Raw genomic sequence first — 13,103 nt, 5'->3', positions numbered from 1 at the left:
ATTGCCATGTAATGTGATGCAATGCTATCTTTCTAGCTCTCCCTTTTTACTTCCTTTTGGATAAACAGACATATTAGGCAAGCATTTTGGAGCTTTCACCTAAATAACTACAGGTGGTGAGATAAGCTGCACAATATAATTGACCTTTCAGTATATTGTTGCACACACACCATCTATTTAGCAAATGCCCTTGTTATCAACAGCAGCCTTTTAAACTCACCTGAGCTAACAGGTATGTGCGCTGGTTACTCTGCTGCGCTTAAAATTTCTTTTTTGGTTTGCTACAATGCCTTTTCTGAAACGTTGTCTCCTTCTGCTGGAACACTGACTTCTTTCATTTAATGCCTGCAGACTATAAAAGAGAACCCAACCCAAAAAGTTTGGTTGATTAGTCTGTGGCATTCTGTTAAACTGTTGCTTATGGCGGTCTCTGTGAGCTTCTCAGCGACATTCAGCCAGCCAGGTATCCTGCCTGCAGTAGATGGAATGTGGCAATGGAACGCTGGCTGCGCGTGTCATAATAGGCTCTGAGCCTTTATATACCTGTGCACAGCAGCAGCCACCTTCAGTCTGCTGCTGGACAGCCAGCAGCAGCAGCAGCAGGAGAGGTATGTAATCAGGAGCCCTCCTGCTAAGGGTAGACAGCTGCTCGTTCCACCCCACCCCCCGCCTTAATTGGTTCTCCTCCCTTCCAATGGTGTTGAGGCGGGTGGGAACAGCAGGGGGTGAAGGTGCTGTGTTTAAAGAGGTGGAGTTATGCAGATCTAAAACGCGTGGATTGCAGCAGCAGCAAGCCGAAAAGTGCAGGCATGTAAGGGATCTAGAGGTTGACAACATGTCTTCTTAACGGGAGTCCAGGAGCTCATCTCCACAAATGGACTTTTCAGGATCCTTGGGTGGCTCCGTAGTTTGAAACCAATTCTGGTTATCGCTTCTCGGCCTTTTGGCTAAGATCAAGTGTAGTATCTGTTCTTATCAGTTTAATATCTGATACGTCCCCTATCTGGGGACCATATATTAAATGGATTTTTAGAACAGGGAGATGGAAAAAGAGCTTGCTCTGTCCACTCCACGCATTGACCTGGTATTGCAGTATCTCCAGGACCGGTGCACCCCTTCTTTAATGCAGTTTCTAAAATCAGAAAGAATTGAATTCAATGTTTTTTGTTCATTTTGCTTGTTTGTCGGATTTTGGGATGGACTCTTTGGCTTTGCTTTTCTTCTCCTCAATGGATTTTTCATGTTCAAAGTTGCAGAAGCCAGATTACAAGCTCATTTTGGTTCAACTTCAGCAACTGTGCATTGCATTGCCATGTAATGTGATGCAATGCTATCTTTCTAGCTCTCCCTTTTTACTTCCTTTTGGATAAACAGACATATTAGGCAAGCATTTTGGAGCTTTCACCTAAATAACTACAGGTGGTGAGATAAGCTGCACAATATAATTGACCTTTCAGTATATTGTTGCACACACACCATCTATTTAGCAAATGCCCTTGTTATCAACAGCAGCCTTTTAAACTCACCTGAGCTAACAGGTATGTGCGCTGGTTACTCTGCTGCGCTTAAAATTTCTTTTTTGGTTTGCTACAATGCCTTTTCTGAAACGTTGTCTCCTTCTGCTGGAACACTGACTTCTTTCATTTAATGCCTGCAGACTATAAAAGAGAACCCAACCCAAAAAGTTTGGTTGATTAGTCTGTGGCATTCTGTTAAACTGTTGCTTATGGCGGTCTCTGTGAGCTTCTCAGCGACATTCAGCCAGCCAGGTATCCTGCCTGCAGTAGATGGAATGTGGCAATGGAACGCTGGCTGCGCGTGTCATAATAGGCTCTGAGCCTTTATATACCTGTGCACAGCAGCAGCCACCTTCAGTCTGCTGCTGGACAGCCAGCAGCAGCAGCAGCAGGAGAGGTATGTAATCAGGAGCCCTCCTGCTAAGGGTAGACAGCTGCTCGTTCCACCCCACCCCCCGCCTTAATTGGTTCTCCTCCCTTCCAACGGTGTTGAGGCGGGTGGGAACAGCAGGGGGTGAAGGTGCTGTGTTTAAAGAGGTGGAGTTATGCAGATCTAAAACGCGTGGATTGCAGCAGCAGCAAGCCGAAAAGTGCAGGCATGTAAGGGATCTAGAGGTTGACAACATGTCTTCTTAACGGGAGTCCAGGAGCTCATCTCCACAAATGGACTTTTCAGGATCCTTGGGTGGCTCCGTAGTTTGAAACCAATTCTGGTTATCGCTTCTCGGCCTTTTGGCTAAGATCAAGTGTAGTATCTGTTCTTATCAGTTTAATATCTGATACGTCCCCTATCTGGGGACCATATATTAAATGGATTTTTAGAACAGGGAGATGGAAAAAGAGCTTGCTCTGTCCACTCCACGCATTGACCTGGTATTGCAGTATCTCCAGGACCGGTGCACCCCTTCTTTAATGCAGTTTCTAAAATCAGAAAGAATTGAATTCAATGTTTTTTGTTCATTTTGCTTGTTTGTCGGATTTTGGGATGGACTCTTTGGCTTTGCTTTTCTTCTCCTCATTGGATTTTTCATGTTCAAAGTTGCAGAAGCCAGATTACAAGCTCATTTTGGTTCAACTTCAGCAACTGTGCATTGCATTGCCATGTAATGTGATGCAGTGCTATCTTTCTAGCTCTCCCTTTTTGCTTCCTTTTGGATAAACAGACATATTAGGCAAGCATTTTGGAGCTTTCACCTAAATAACTACAGGTGGTGAGATAAGCTGCACAATATAATTGACCTTTCAGTATATTGTTGCACACACACCATCTATTTAGCAAATGCCCTTGTTATCAACAGCAGCCTTTTAAACTCACCTGAGCTAACAGGTATGTGCGCTGGTTACTCTGCTGCGCTTAAAATTTCTTTTTTGGTTTGCTACAATGCCTTTTCTGAAACGTTGTCTCCTTCTGCTGGAACACTGACTTCTTTCATTTAATGCCTGCAGACTATAAAAGAGAACCCAACCCAAAAAGTTTGGTTGATTAGTCTGTGGCATTCTGTTAAACTGTTGCTTATGGCGGTCTCTGTGAGCTTCTCAGCGACATTCAGCCAGCCAGGTATCCTGCCTGCAGTAGATGGAATGTGGCAATGGAACGCTGGCTGCGCGTGTCATAATAGGCTCTGAGCCTTTATATACCTGTGCACAGCAGCAGCCACCTTCAGTCTGCTGCTGGACAGCCAGCAGCAGCAGCAGCAGGAGAGGTATGTAATCAGGAGCCCTCCTGCTAAGGGTAGACAGCTGCTCGTTCCACCCCACCCCCCGCCTTAATTGGTTCTCCTCCCTTCCAACGGTGTTGAGGCGGGTGGGAACAGCAGGGGGTGAAGGTGCTGTGTTTAAAGAGGTGGAGTTATGCAGATCTAAAACGCGTGGATTGCAGCAGCAGCAAGCCGAAAAGTGCAGGCATGTAAGGGATCTAGAGGTTGACAACATGTCTTCTTAACGGGAGTCCAGGAGCTCATCTCCACAAATGGACTTTTCAGGATCCTTGGGTGGCTCCGTAGTTTGAAACCAATTCTGGTTATCGCTTCTCGGCCTTTTGGCTAAGATCAAGTGTAGTATCTGTTCTTATCAGTTTAATATCTGATACGTCCCCTATCTGGGGACCATATATTAAATGGATTTTTAGAACAGGGAGATGGAAAAAGAGCTTGCTCTGTCCACTCCACGCATTGACCTGGTATTGCAGTATCTCCAGGACCGGTGCACCCCTTCTTTAATGCAGTTTCTAAAATCAGAAAGAATTGAATTCAATGTTTTTTGTTCATTTTGCTTGTTTGTCGGATTTTGGGATGGACTCTTTGGCTTTGCTTTTCTTCTCCTCATTGGATTTTTCATGTTCAAAGTTGCAGAAGCCAGATTACAAGCTCATTTTGGTTCAACTTCAGCAACTGTGCATTGCATTGCCATGTAATGTGATGCAGTGCTATCTTTCTAGCTCTCCCTTTTTACTTCCTTTTGGATAAACAGACATATTAGGCAAGCATTTTGGAGCTTTCACCTAAATAACTACAGGTGGTGAGATAAGCTGCACAATATAATTGACCTTTCAGTATATTGTTGCACACACACCATCTATTTAGCAAATGCCCTTGTTATCAACAGCAGCCTTTTAAACTCCCCTGAGCTAACAGGTATGTGCGCTGGTTACTCTGCTGCGCTTAAAATTTCTTTTTTGGTTTGCTACAATGCCTTTTCTGAAACGTTGTCTCCTTCTGCTGGAACACTGACTTCTTTCATTTAATGCCTGCAGACTATAAAAGAGAACCCAACCCAAAAAGTTTGGTTGATTAGTCTGTGGCATTCTGTTAAACTGTTGCTTATGGCGGTCTCTGTGAGCTTCTCAGCGACATTCAGCCAGCCAGGTATCCTGCCTGCAGTAGATGGAATGTGGCAATGGAACGCTGGCTGCGCGTGTCATAATAGGCTCTGAGCCTTTATATACCTGTGCACAGCAGCAGCCACCTTCAGTCTGCTGCTGGACAGCCAGCAGCAGCAGCAGCAGCAGGAGAGGTATGTAATCAGGAGCCCTCCTGCTAAGGGTAGACAGCTGCTCGTTCCACCCCACCCCCCGCCTTAATTGGTTCTCCTCCCTTCCAACGGTGTTGAGGCGGGTGGGAACAGCAGGGGGTGAAGGTGCTGTGTTTAAAGAGGTGGAGTTATGCAGATCTAAAACGCGTGGATTGCAGCAGCAGCAAGCCGAAAAGTGCAGGCATGTAAGGGATCTAGAGGTTGACAACATGTCTTCTTAACGGGAGTCCAGGAGCTCATCTCCACAAATGGACTTTTCAGGATCCTTGGGTGGCTCCGTAGTTTGAAACCAATTCTGGTTATCGCTTCTTGGCCTTTTGGCTAAGATCAAGTGTAGTATCTGTTCTTATCAGTTTAATATCTGATACGTCCCCTATCTGGGGACCATATATTAAATGGATTTTTAGAACAGGGAGATGGGAAAAGAGCTTGCTCTGTCCACTCCACGCATTGACCTGGTATTGCAGTATCTCCAGGACCGGTGCACCCCTTCTTTAATGCAGTTTCTAAAATCAGAAAGAATTGAATTCAATGTTTTTTGTTCATTTTGCTTGTTTGTCGGATTTTGGGATGGACTCTTTGGCTTTGCTTTTCTTCTCCTCATTGGATTTTTCATGTTCAAAGTTGCAGAAGCCAGATTACAAGCTCATTTTGGTTCAACTTCAGCAACTGTGCATTGCATTGCCATGTAATGTGATGCAATGCTATCTTTCTAGCTCTCCCTTTTTACTTCCTTTTGGATAAACAGACATATTAGGCAAGCATTTTGGAGCTTTCACCTAAATAACTACAGGTGGTGAGATAAGCTGCACAATATAATTGACCTTTCAGTATATTGTTGCACACACACCATCTATTTAGCAAATGCCCTTGTTATCAACAGCAGCCTTTTAAACTCCCCTGAGCTAACAGGTATGTGCGCTGGTTACTCTGCTGCGCTTAAAATTTCTTTTTTGGTTTGCTACAATGCCTTTTCTGAAACGTTGTCTCCTTCTGCTGGAACACTGACTTCTTTCATTTAATGCCTGCAGACTATAAAAGAGAACCCAACCCAAAAAGTTTGGTTGATTAGTCTGTGGCATTCTGTTAAACTGTTGCTTATGGCGGTCTCTGTGAGCTTCTCAGCGACATTCAGCCAGCCAGGTATCCTGCCTGCAGTAGATGGAATGTGGCAATGGAACGCTGGCTGCGCGTGTCATAATAGGCTCTGAGCCTTTATATACCTGTGCACAGCAGCAGCCACCTTCAGTCTGCTGCTGGACAGCCAGCAGCAGCAGCAGCAGCAGGAGAGGTATGTAATCAGGAGCCCTCCTGCTAAGGGTAGACAGCTGCTCGTTCCACCCCACCCCCCGCCTTAATTGGTTCTCCTCCCTTCCAACGGTGTTGAGGCGGGTGGGAACAGCAGGGGGTGAAGGTGCTGTGTTTAAAGAGGTGGAGTTATGCAGATCTAAAACGCGTGGATTGCAGCAGCAGCAAGCCGAAAAGTGCAGGCATGTAAGGGATCTAGAGGTTGACAACATGTCTTCTTAACGGGAGTCCAGGAGCTCATCTCCACAAATGGACTTTTCAGGATCCTTGGGTGGCTCCGTAGTTTGAAACCAATTCTGGTTATCGCTTCTTGGCCTTTTGGCTAAGATCAAGTGTAGTATCTGTTCTTATCAGTTTAATATCTGATACGTCCCCTATCTGGGGACCATATATTAAATGGATTTTTAGAACAGGGAGATGGGAAAAGAGCTTGCTCTGTCCACTCCACGCATTGACCTGGTATTGCAGTATCTCCAGGACCGGTGCACCCCTTCTTTAATGCAGTTTCTAAAATCAGAAAGAATTGAATTCAATGTTTTTTGTTCATTTTGCTTGTTTGTCGGATTTTGGGATGGACTCTTTGGCTTTGCTTTTCTTCTCCTCATTGGATTTTTCATGTTCAAAGTTGCAGAAGCCAGATTACAAGCTCATTTTGGTTCAACTTCAGCAACTGTGCATTGCATTGCCATGTAATGTGATGCAATGCTATCTTTCTAGCTCTCCCTTTTTACTTCCTTTTGGATAAACAGACATATTAGGCAAGCATTTTGGAGCTTTCACCTAAATAACTACAGGTGGTGAGATAAGCTGCACAATATAATTGACCTTTCAGTATATTGTTGCACACACACCATCTATTTAGCAAATGCCCTTGTTATCAACAGCAGCCTTTTAAACTCACCTGAGCTAACAGGTATGTGCGCTGGTTACTCTGCTGCGCTTAAAATTTCTTTTTTGGTTTGCTACAATGCCTTTTCTGAAACGTTGTCTCCTTCTGCTGGAACACTGACTTCTTTCATTTAATGCCTGCAGACTATAAAAGAGAACCCAACCCAAAAAGTTTGGTTGATTAGTCTGTGGCATTCTGTTAAACTGTTGCTTATGGCGGTCTCTGTGAGCTTCTCAGCGACATTCAGCCAGCCAGGTATCCTGCCTGCAGTAGATGGAATGTGGCAATGGAACGCTGGCTGCGCGTGTCATAATAGGCTCTGAGCCTTTATATACCTGTGCACAGCAGCAGCCACCTTCAGTCTGCTGCTGGACAGCCAGCAGCAGCAGCAGCAGGAGAGGTATGTAATCAGGAGCCCTCCTGCTAAGGGTAGACAGCTGCTCGTTCCACCCCACCCCCCGCCTTAATTGGTTCTCCTCCCTTCCAACGGTGTTGAGGCGGGTGGGAACAGCAGGGGGTGAAGGTGCTGTGTTTAAAGAGGTGGAGTTATGCAGATCTAAAACGCGTGGATTGCAGCAGCAGCAAGCCGAAAAGTGCAGGCATGTAAGGGATCTAGAGGTTGTCAACATGTCTTCTTAACGGGAGTCCAGGAGCTCATCTCCACAAATGGACTTTTCAGGATCCTTGGGTGGCTCCGTAGTTTGAAACCAATTCTGGTTATCGCTTCTCGGCCTTTTGGCTAAGATCAAGTGTAGTATCTGTTCTTATCAGTTTAATATCTGATACGTCCCCTATCTGGGGACCATATATTAAATGGATTTTTAGAACAGGGAGATGGAAAAAGAGCTTGCTCTGTCCACTCCACGCATTGACCTGGTATTGCAGTATCTCCAGGACCGGTGCACCCCTTCTTTAATGCAGTTTCTAAAATCAGAAAGAATTGAATTCAATGTTTTTTGTTCATTTTGCTTGTTTGTCGGATTTTGGGATGGACTCTTTGGCTTTGCTTTTCTTCTCCTCATTGGATTTTTCATGTTCAAAGTTGCAGAAGCCAGATTACAAGCTCATTTTGGTTCAACTTCAGCAACTGTGCATTGCATTGCCATGTAATGTGATGCAATGCTATCTTTCTAGCTCTCCCTTTTTACTTCCTTTTGGATAAACAGACATATTAGGCAAGCATTTTGGAGCTTTCACCTAAATAACTACAGGTGGTGAGATAAGCTGCACAATATAATTGACCTTTCAGTATATTGTTGCACACACACCATCTATTTAGCAAATGCCCTTGTTATCAACAGCAGCCTTTTAAACTCACCTGAGCTAACAGGTATGTGCGCTGGTTACTCTGCTGCGCTTAAAATTTCTTTTTTGGTTTGCTACAATGCCTTTTCTGAAACGTTGTCTCCTTCTGCTGGAACACTGACTTCTTTCATTTAATGCCTGCAGACTATAAAAGAGAACCCAACCCAAAAAGTTTGGTTGATTAGTCTGTGGCATTCTGTTAAACTGTTGCTTATGGCGGTCTCTGTGAGCTTCTCAGCGACATTCAGCCAGCCAGGTATCCTGCCTGCAGTAGATGGAATGTGGCAATGGAACGCTGGCTGCGCGTGTCATAATAGGCTCTGAGCCTTTATATACCTGTGCACAGCAGCAGCCACCTTCAGTCTGCTGCTGGACAGCCAGCAGCAGCAGCAGCAGCAGGAGAGGTATGTAATCAGGAGCCCTCCTGCTAAGGGTAGACAGCTGCTCGTTCCACCCCACCCCCCGCCTTAATTGGTTCTCCTCCCTTCCAACGGTGTTGAGGCGGGTGGGAACAGCAGGGGGTGAAGGTGCTGTGTTTAAAGAGGTGGAGTTATGCAGATCTAAAACGCGTGGATTGCAGCAGCAGCAAGCCGAAAAGTGCAGGCATGTAAGGGATCTAGAGGTTGACAACATGTCTTCTTAACGGGAGTCCAGGAGCTCATCTCCACAAATGGACTTTTCAGGATCCTTGGGTGGCTCCGTAGTTTGAAACCAATTCTGGTTATCGCTTCTCGGCCTTTTGGCTAAGATCAAGTGTAGTATCTGTTCTTATCAGTTTAATATCTGATACGTCCCCTATCTGGGGACCATATATTAAATGGATTTTTAGAACAGGGAGATGGAAAAAGAGCTTGCTCTGTCCACTCCACGCATTGACCTGGTATTGCAGTATCTCCAGGACCGGTGCACCCCTTCTTTAATGCAGTTTCTAAAATCAGAAAGAATTGAATTCAATGTTTTTTGTTCATTTTGCTTGTTTGTCGGATTTTGGGATGGACTCTTTGGCTTTGCTTTTCTTCTCCTCATTGGATTTTTCATGTTCAAAGTTGCAGAAGCCAGATTACAAGCTCATTTTGGTTCAACTTCAGCAACTGTGCATTGCATTGCCATGTAATGTGATGCAATGCTATCTTTCTAGCTCTCCCTTTTTACTTCCTTTTGGATAAACAGACATATTAGGCAAGCATTTTGGAGCTTTCACCTAAATAACTACAGGTGGTGAGATAAGCTGCACAATATAATTGACCTTTCAGTATATTGTTGCACACACACCATCTATTTAGCAAATGCCCTTGTTATCAACAGCAGCCTTTTAAACTCACCTGAGCTAACAGGTATGTGCGCTGGTTACTCTGCTGCGCTTAAAATTTCTTTTTTGGTTTGCTACAATGCCTTTTCTGAAACGTTGTCTCCTTCTGCTGGAACACTGACTTCTTTCATTTAATGCCTGCAGACTATAAAAGAGAACCCAACCCAAAAAGTTTGGTTGATTAGTCTGTGGCATTCTGTTAAACTGTTGCTTATGGCGGTCTCTGTGAGCTTCTCAGCGACATTCAGCCAGCCAGGTATCCTGCCTGCAGTAGATGGAATGTGGCAATGGAACGCTGGCTGCGCGTGTCATAATAGGCTCTGAGCCTTTATATACCTGTGCACAGCAGCAGCCACCTTCAGTCTGCTGCTGGACAGCCAGCAGCAGCAGCAGCAGGAGAGGTATGTAATCAGGAGCCCTCCTGCTAAGGGTAGACAGCTGCTCGTTCCACCCCACCCCCCGCCTTAATTGGTTCTCCTCCCTTCCAACGGTGTTGAGGCGGGTGGGAACAGCAGGGGGTGAAGGTGCTGTGTTTAAAGAGGTGGAGTTATGCAGATCTAAAACGCGTGGATTGCAGCAGCAGCAAGCCGAAAAGTGCAGGCATGTAAGGGATCTAGAGGTTGACAACATGTCTTCTTTACGGGAGTCCAGGAGCTCATCTCCACAAATGGACTTTTCAGGATCCTTGGGTGGCTCCGTAGTTTGAAACCAATTCTGGTTATCGCTTCTCGGCCTTTTGGCTAAGATCAAGTGTAGTATCTGTTCTTATCAGTTTAATATCTGATACGTCCCCTATCTGGGGACCATATATTAAATGGATTTTTAGAACAGGGAGATGGAAAAAGAGCTTGCTCTGTCCACTCCACGCATTGACCTGGTATTGCAGTATCTCCAGGACCGGTGCACCCCTTCTTTAATGCAGTTTCTAAAATCAGAAAGAATTGAATTCAATGTTTTTTGTTCATTTTGCTTGTTTGTCGGATTTTGGGATGGACTCTTTGGCTTTGCTTTTCTTCTCCTCATTGGATTTTTCATGTTCAAAGTTGCAGAAGCCAGATTACAAGCTCATTTTGGTTCAACTTCAGCAATTGTGCATTGCATTGCCATGTAATGTGATGCAATGCTATCTTTCTAGCTCTCCCTTTTTACTTCCTTTTGGATAAACAGACATATTAGGCAAGCATTTTGGAGCTTTCACCTAAATAACTACAGGTGGTGAGATAAGCTGCACAATATAATTGACCTTTCAGTATATTGTTGCACACACACCATCTATTTAGCAAATGCCCTTGTTATCAACAGCAGCCTTTTAAACTCACCTGAGCTAACAGGTATGTGCGCTGGTTACTCTGCTGCGCTTAAAATTTCTTTTTTGGTTTGCTACAATGCCTTTTCTGAAACGTTGTCTCCTTCTGCTGGAACACTGACTTCTTTCATTTAATGCCTGCAGACTATAAAAGAGAACCCAACCCAAAAAGTTTGGTTGATTAGTCTGTGGCATTCTGTTAAACTGTTGCTTATGGCGGTCTCTGTGAGCTTCTCAGCGACATTCAGCCAGCCAGGTATCCTGCCTGCAGTAGATGGAATGTGGCAATGGAACGCTGGCTGCGCGTGTCATAATAGGCTCTGAGCCTTTATATACCTGTGCACAGCAGCAGCCACCTTCAGTCTGCTGCTGGACAGCCAGCAGCAGCAGCAGCAGGAGAGGTATGTAATCAGGAGCCCTCCTGCTAAGGGTAGACAGCTGCTCGTTCCACCCCACCCCCCGCCTTAATTGGTTCTCCTCCCTTCCAACGGTGTTGAGGCGGGTGGGAACAGCAGGGGGTGAAGGTGCTGTGTTTAAAGAGGTGGAGTTATGCAGATCTAAAACGCGTGGATTGCAGCAGCAGCAAGCCGAAAAGTGCAGGCATGTAAGGGATCTAGAGGTTGACAACATGTCTTCTTAACGGGAGTCCAGGAGCTCATCTCCACAAATGGACTTTTCAGGATCCTTGGGTGGCTCCGTAGTTTGAAACCAATTCTGGTTATCGCTTCTCGGCCTTTTGGCTAAGATCAAGTGTAGTATCTGTTCTTATCAGTTTAATATCTGATACGTCCCCTATCTGGGGACCATATATTAAATGGATTTTTAGAACAGGGAGATGGAAAAAGAGCTTGCTCTGTCCACTCCACGCATTGACCTGGTATTGCAGTATCTCCAGGACCGGTGCACCCCTTCTTTAATGCAGTTTCTAAAATCAGAAAGAATTGAATTCAATGTTTTTTGTTCATTTTGCTTGTTTGTCGGATTTTGGGATGGACTCTTTGGCTTTGCTTTTCTTCTCCTCATTGGATTTTTCATGTTCAAAGTTGCAGAAGCCAGATTACAAGCTCATTTTGGTTCAACTTCAGCAACTGTGCATTGCATTGCCATGTAATGTGATGCAATGCTATCTTTCTAGCTCTCCCTTTTCACTTCCTTTTGGATAAACAGACATATTAGGCAAGCATTTTGGAGCTTTCACCTAAATAACTACAGGTGGTGAGATAAGCTGCACAATATAATTGACCTTTCAGTATATTGTTGCACACACACCATCTATTTAGCAAATGCCCTTGTTATCAACAGCAGCCTTTTAAACTCACCTGAGCTAACAGGTATGTGCGCTGGTTACTCTGCTGCGCTTAAAATTTCTTTTTTGGTTTGCTACAATGCCTTTTCTGAAACGTTGTCTCCTTCTGCTGGAACACTGACTTCTTTCATTTAATGCCTGCAGACTATAAAAGAGAACCCAACCCAAAAAGTTTGGTTGATTAGTCTGTGGCATTCTGTTAAACTGTTGCTTATGGCGGTCTCTGTGAGCTTCTCAGCGACATTCAGCCAGCCAGGTATCCTGCCTGCAGTAGATGGAATGTGGCAATGGAACGCTGGCTGCGCGTGTCATAATAGGCTCTGAGCCTTTATATACCTGTGCACAGCAGCAGCCACCTTCAGTCTGCTGCTGGACAGCCAGCAGCAGCAGCAGCAGGAGAGGTATGTAATCAGGAGCCCTCCTGCTAAGGGTAGACAGCTGCTCGTTCCACCCCACCCCCCGCCTTAATTGGTTCTCCTCCCTTCCAACGGTGTTGAGGCGGGTGGGAACAGCAGGGGGTGAAGGTGCTGTGTTTAAAGAGGTGGAGTTATGCAGATCTAAAACGCGTGGATTGCAGCAGCAGCAAGCCGAAAAGTGCAGGCATGTAAGGGATCTAGAGGTTGACAACATGTCTTCTTAACGGGAGTCCAGGAGCTCATCTCCACAAATGGACTTTTCAGGATCCTTGGGTGGCTCCGTAGTTTGAAACCAATTCTGGTTATCGCTTCTCGGCCTTTTGGCTAAGATCAAGTGTAGTATCTGTTCTTATCAGTTTAATATCTGATACGTCCCCTATCTGGGGACCATATATTAAATGGATTTTTAGAACAGGGAGATGGAAAAAGAGCTTGCTCTGTCCACTCCACGCATTGACCTGGTATTGCAGTATCTCCAGGACCGGTGCACCCCTTCTTTAATGCAGTTTCTAAAATCAGAAAGAATTGAATTCAATGTTTTTTGTTCATTTTGCTTGTTTGTCGGATTTTGGGATGGACTCTTTGGCTTTGCTTTTCTTCTCCTCATTGGATTTTTCATGTTCAAAGTTGCAGAAGCCAGATTACAAGCTCATTTTGGTTCAACTTCAGCAACTGTGCATTGCATTGCCATGTAATGTGATGCAATGCTATCTTTCT

General features: G+C 45.0%; 10 non-coding genes across 10 annotated transcripts; all 10 read left to right on the top strand.

Annotated features, from left to right (window-relative positions):
- The first annotated feature begins 927 nt into the window (after window positions 1-927).
- LOC141211112 (U2 spliceosomal RNA) lies at window positions 928-1,118 on the top strand. The gene has a single exon (XR_012281098.1). It is a non-coding gene; the product is annotated as a U2 spliceosomal RNA (small nuclear RNA).
- Window positions 1,119-2,233: 1,115 nt separating this feature from the next.
- Window positions 2,234-2,424, top strand: LOC141211111 (U2 spliceosomal RNA). Its single transcript, XR_012281097.1, has one exon. It is a non-coding gene; the product is annotated as a U2 spliceosomal RNA (small nuclear RNA).
- Window positions 2,425-3,539: 1,115 nt separating this feature from the next.
- LOC141211110 (U2 spliceosomal RNA) lies at window positions 3,540-3,730 on the top strand. The gene has a single exon (XR_012281096.1). It is a non-coding gene; the product is annotated as a U2 spliceosomal RNA (small nuclear RNA).
- A 1,118-nt stretch (window positions 3,731-4,848) lies between these two features.
- On the top strand, window positions 4,849-5,039 carry LOC141211438 (U2 spliceosomal RNA). Its single transcript, XR_012281413.1, has one exon. It is a non-coding gene; the product is annotated as a U2 spliceosomal RNA (small nuclear RNA).
- Window positions 5,040-6,157: 1,118 nt separating this feature from the next.
- Window positions 6,158-6,348, top strand: LOC141211437 (U2 spliceosomal RNA). Its single transcript, XR_012281411.1, has one exon. It is a non-coding gene; the product is annotated as a U2 spliceosomal RNA (small nuclear RNA).
- Window positions 6,349-7,463: 1,115 nt separating this feature from the next.
- Window positions 7,464-7,654, top strand: LOC141212343 (U2 spliceosomal RNA). The gene has a single exon (XR_012282153.1). It is a non-coding gene; the product is annotated as a U2 spliceosomal RNA (small nuclear RNA).
- Window positions 7,655-8,772: 1,118 nt separating this feature from the next.
- Window positions 8,773-8,963, top strand: LOC141212342 (U2 spliceosomal RNA). Its single transcript, XR_012282152.1, has one exon. It is a non-coding gene; the product is annotated as a U2 spliceosomal RNA (small nuclear RNA).
- Window positions 8,964-10,078: 1,115 nt separating this feature from the next.
- On the top strand, window positions 10,079-10,269 carry LOC141212341 (U2 spliceosomal RNA). Its single transcript, XR_012282151.1, has one exon. It is a non-coding gene; the product is annotated as a U2 spliceosomal RNA (small nuclear RNA).
- Window positions 10,270-11,384: 1,115 nt separating this feature from the next.
- Window positions 11,385-11,575, top strand: LOC141212340 (U2 spliceosomal RNA). Its single transcript, XR_012282150.1, has one exon. It is a non-coding gene; the product is annotated as a U2 spliceosomal RNA (small nuclear RNA).
- Window positions 11,576-12,690: 1,115 nt separating this feature from the next.
- On the top strand, window positions 12,691-12,881 carry LOC141212339 (U2 spliceosomal RNA). Its single transcript, XR_012282149.1, has one exon. It is a non-coding gene; the product is annotated as a U2 spliceosomal RNA (small nuclear RNA).
- The last annotated feature ends 222 nt before the right edge of the window (window positions 12,882-13,103 follow it).

Source organism: Phyllobates terribilis, unplaced genomic scaffold (genome assembly GCF_046119375.1).
Source record: "Phyllobates terribilis strain yellow unplaced genomic scaffold, ASM4611937v1 Scaffold_170__1_contigs__length_4071412, whole genome shotgun sequence".
In the NCBI taxonomy this organism is placed as follows: Eukaryota; Metazoa; Chordata; class Amphibia; order Anura; family Dendrobatidae; genus Phyllobates; species Phyllobates terribilis.
The sequence above is the reverse complement of the archived record's forward strand: the minus strand, read 5'-3'. Positions and strand labels throughout refer to the sequence as shown.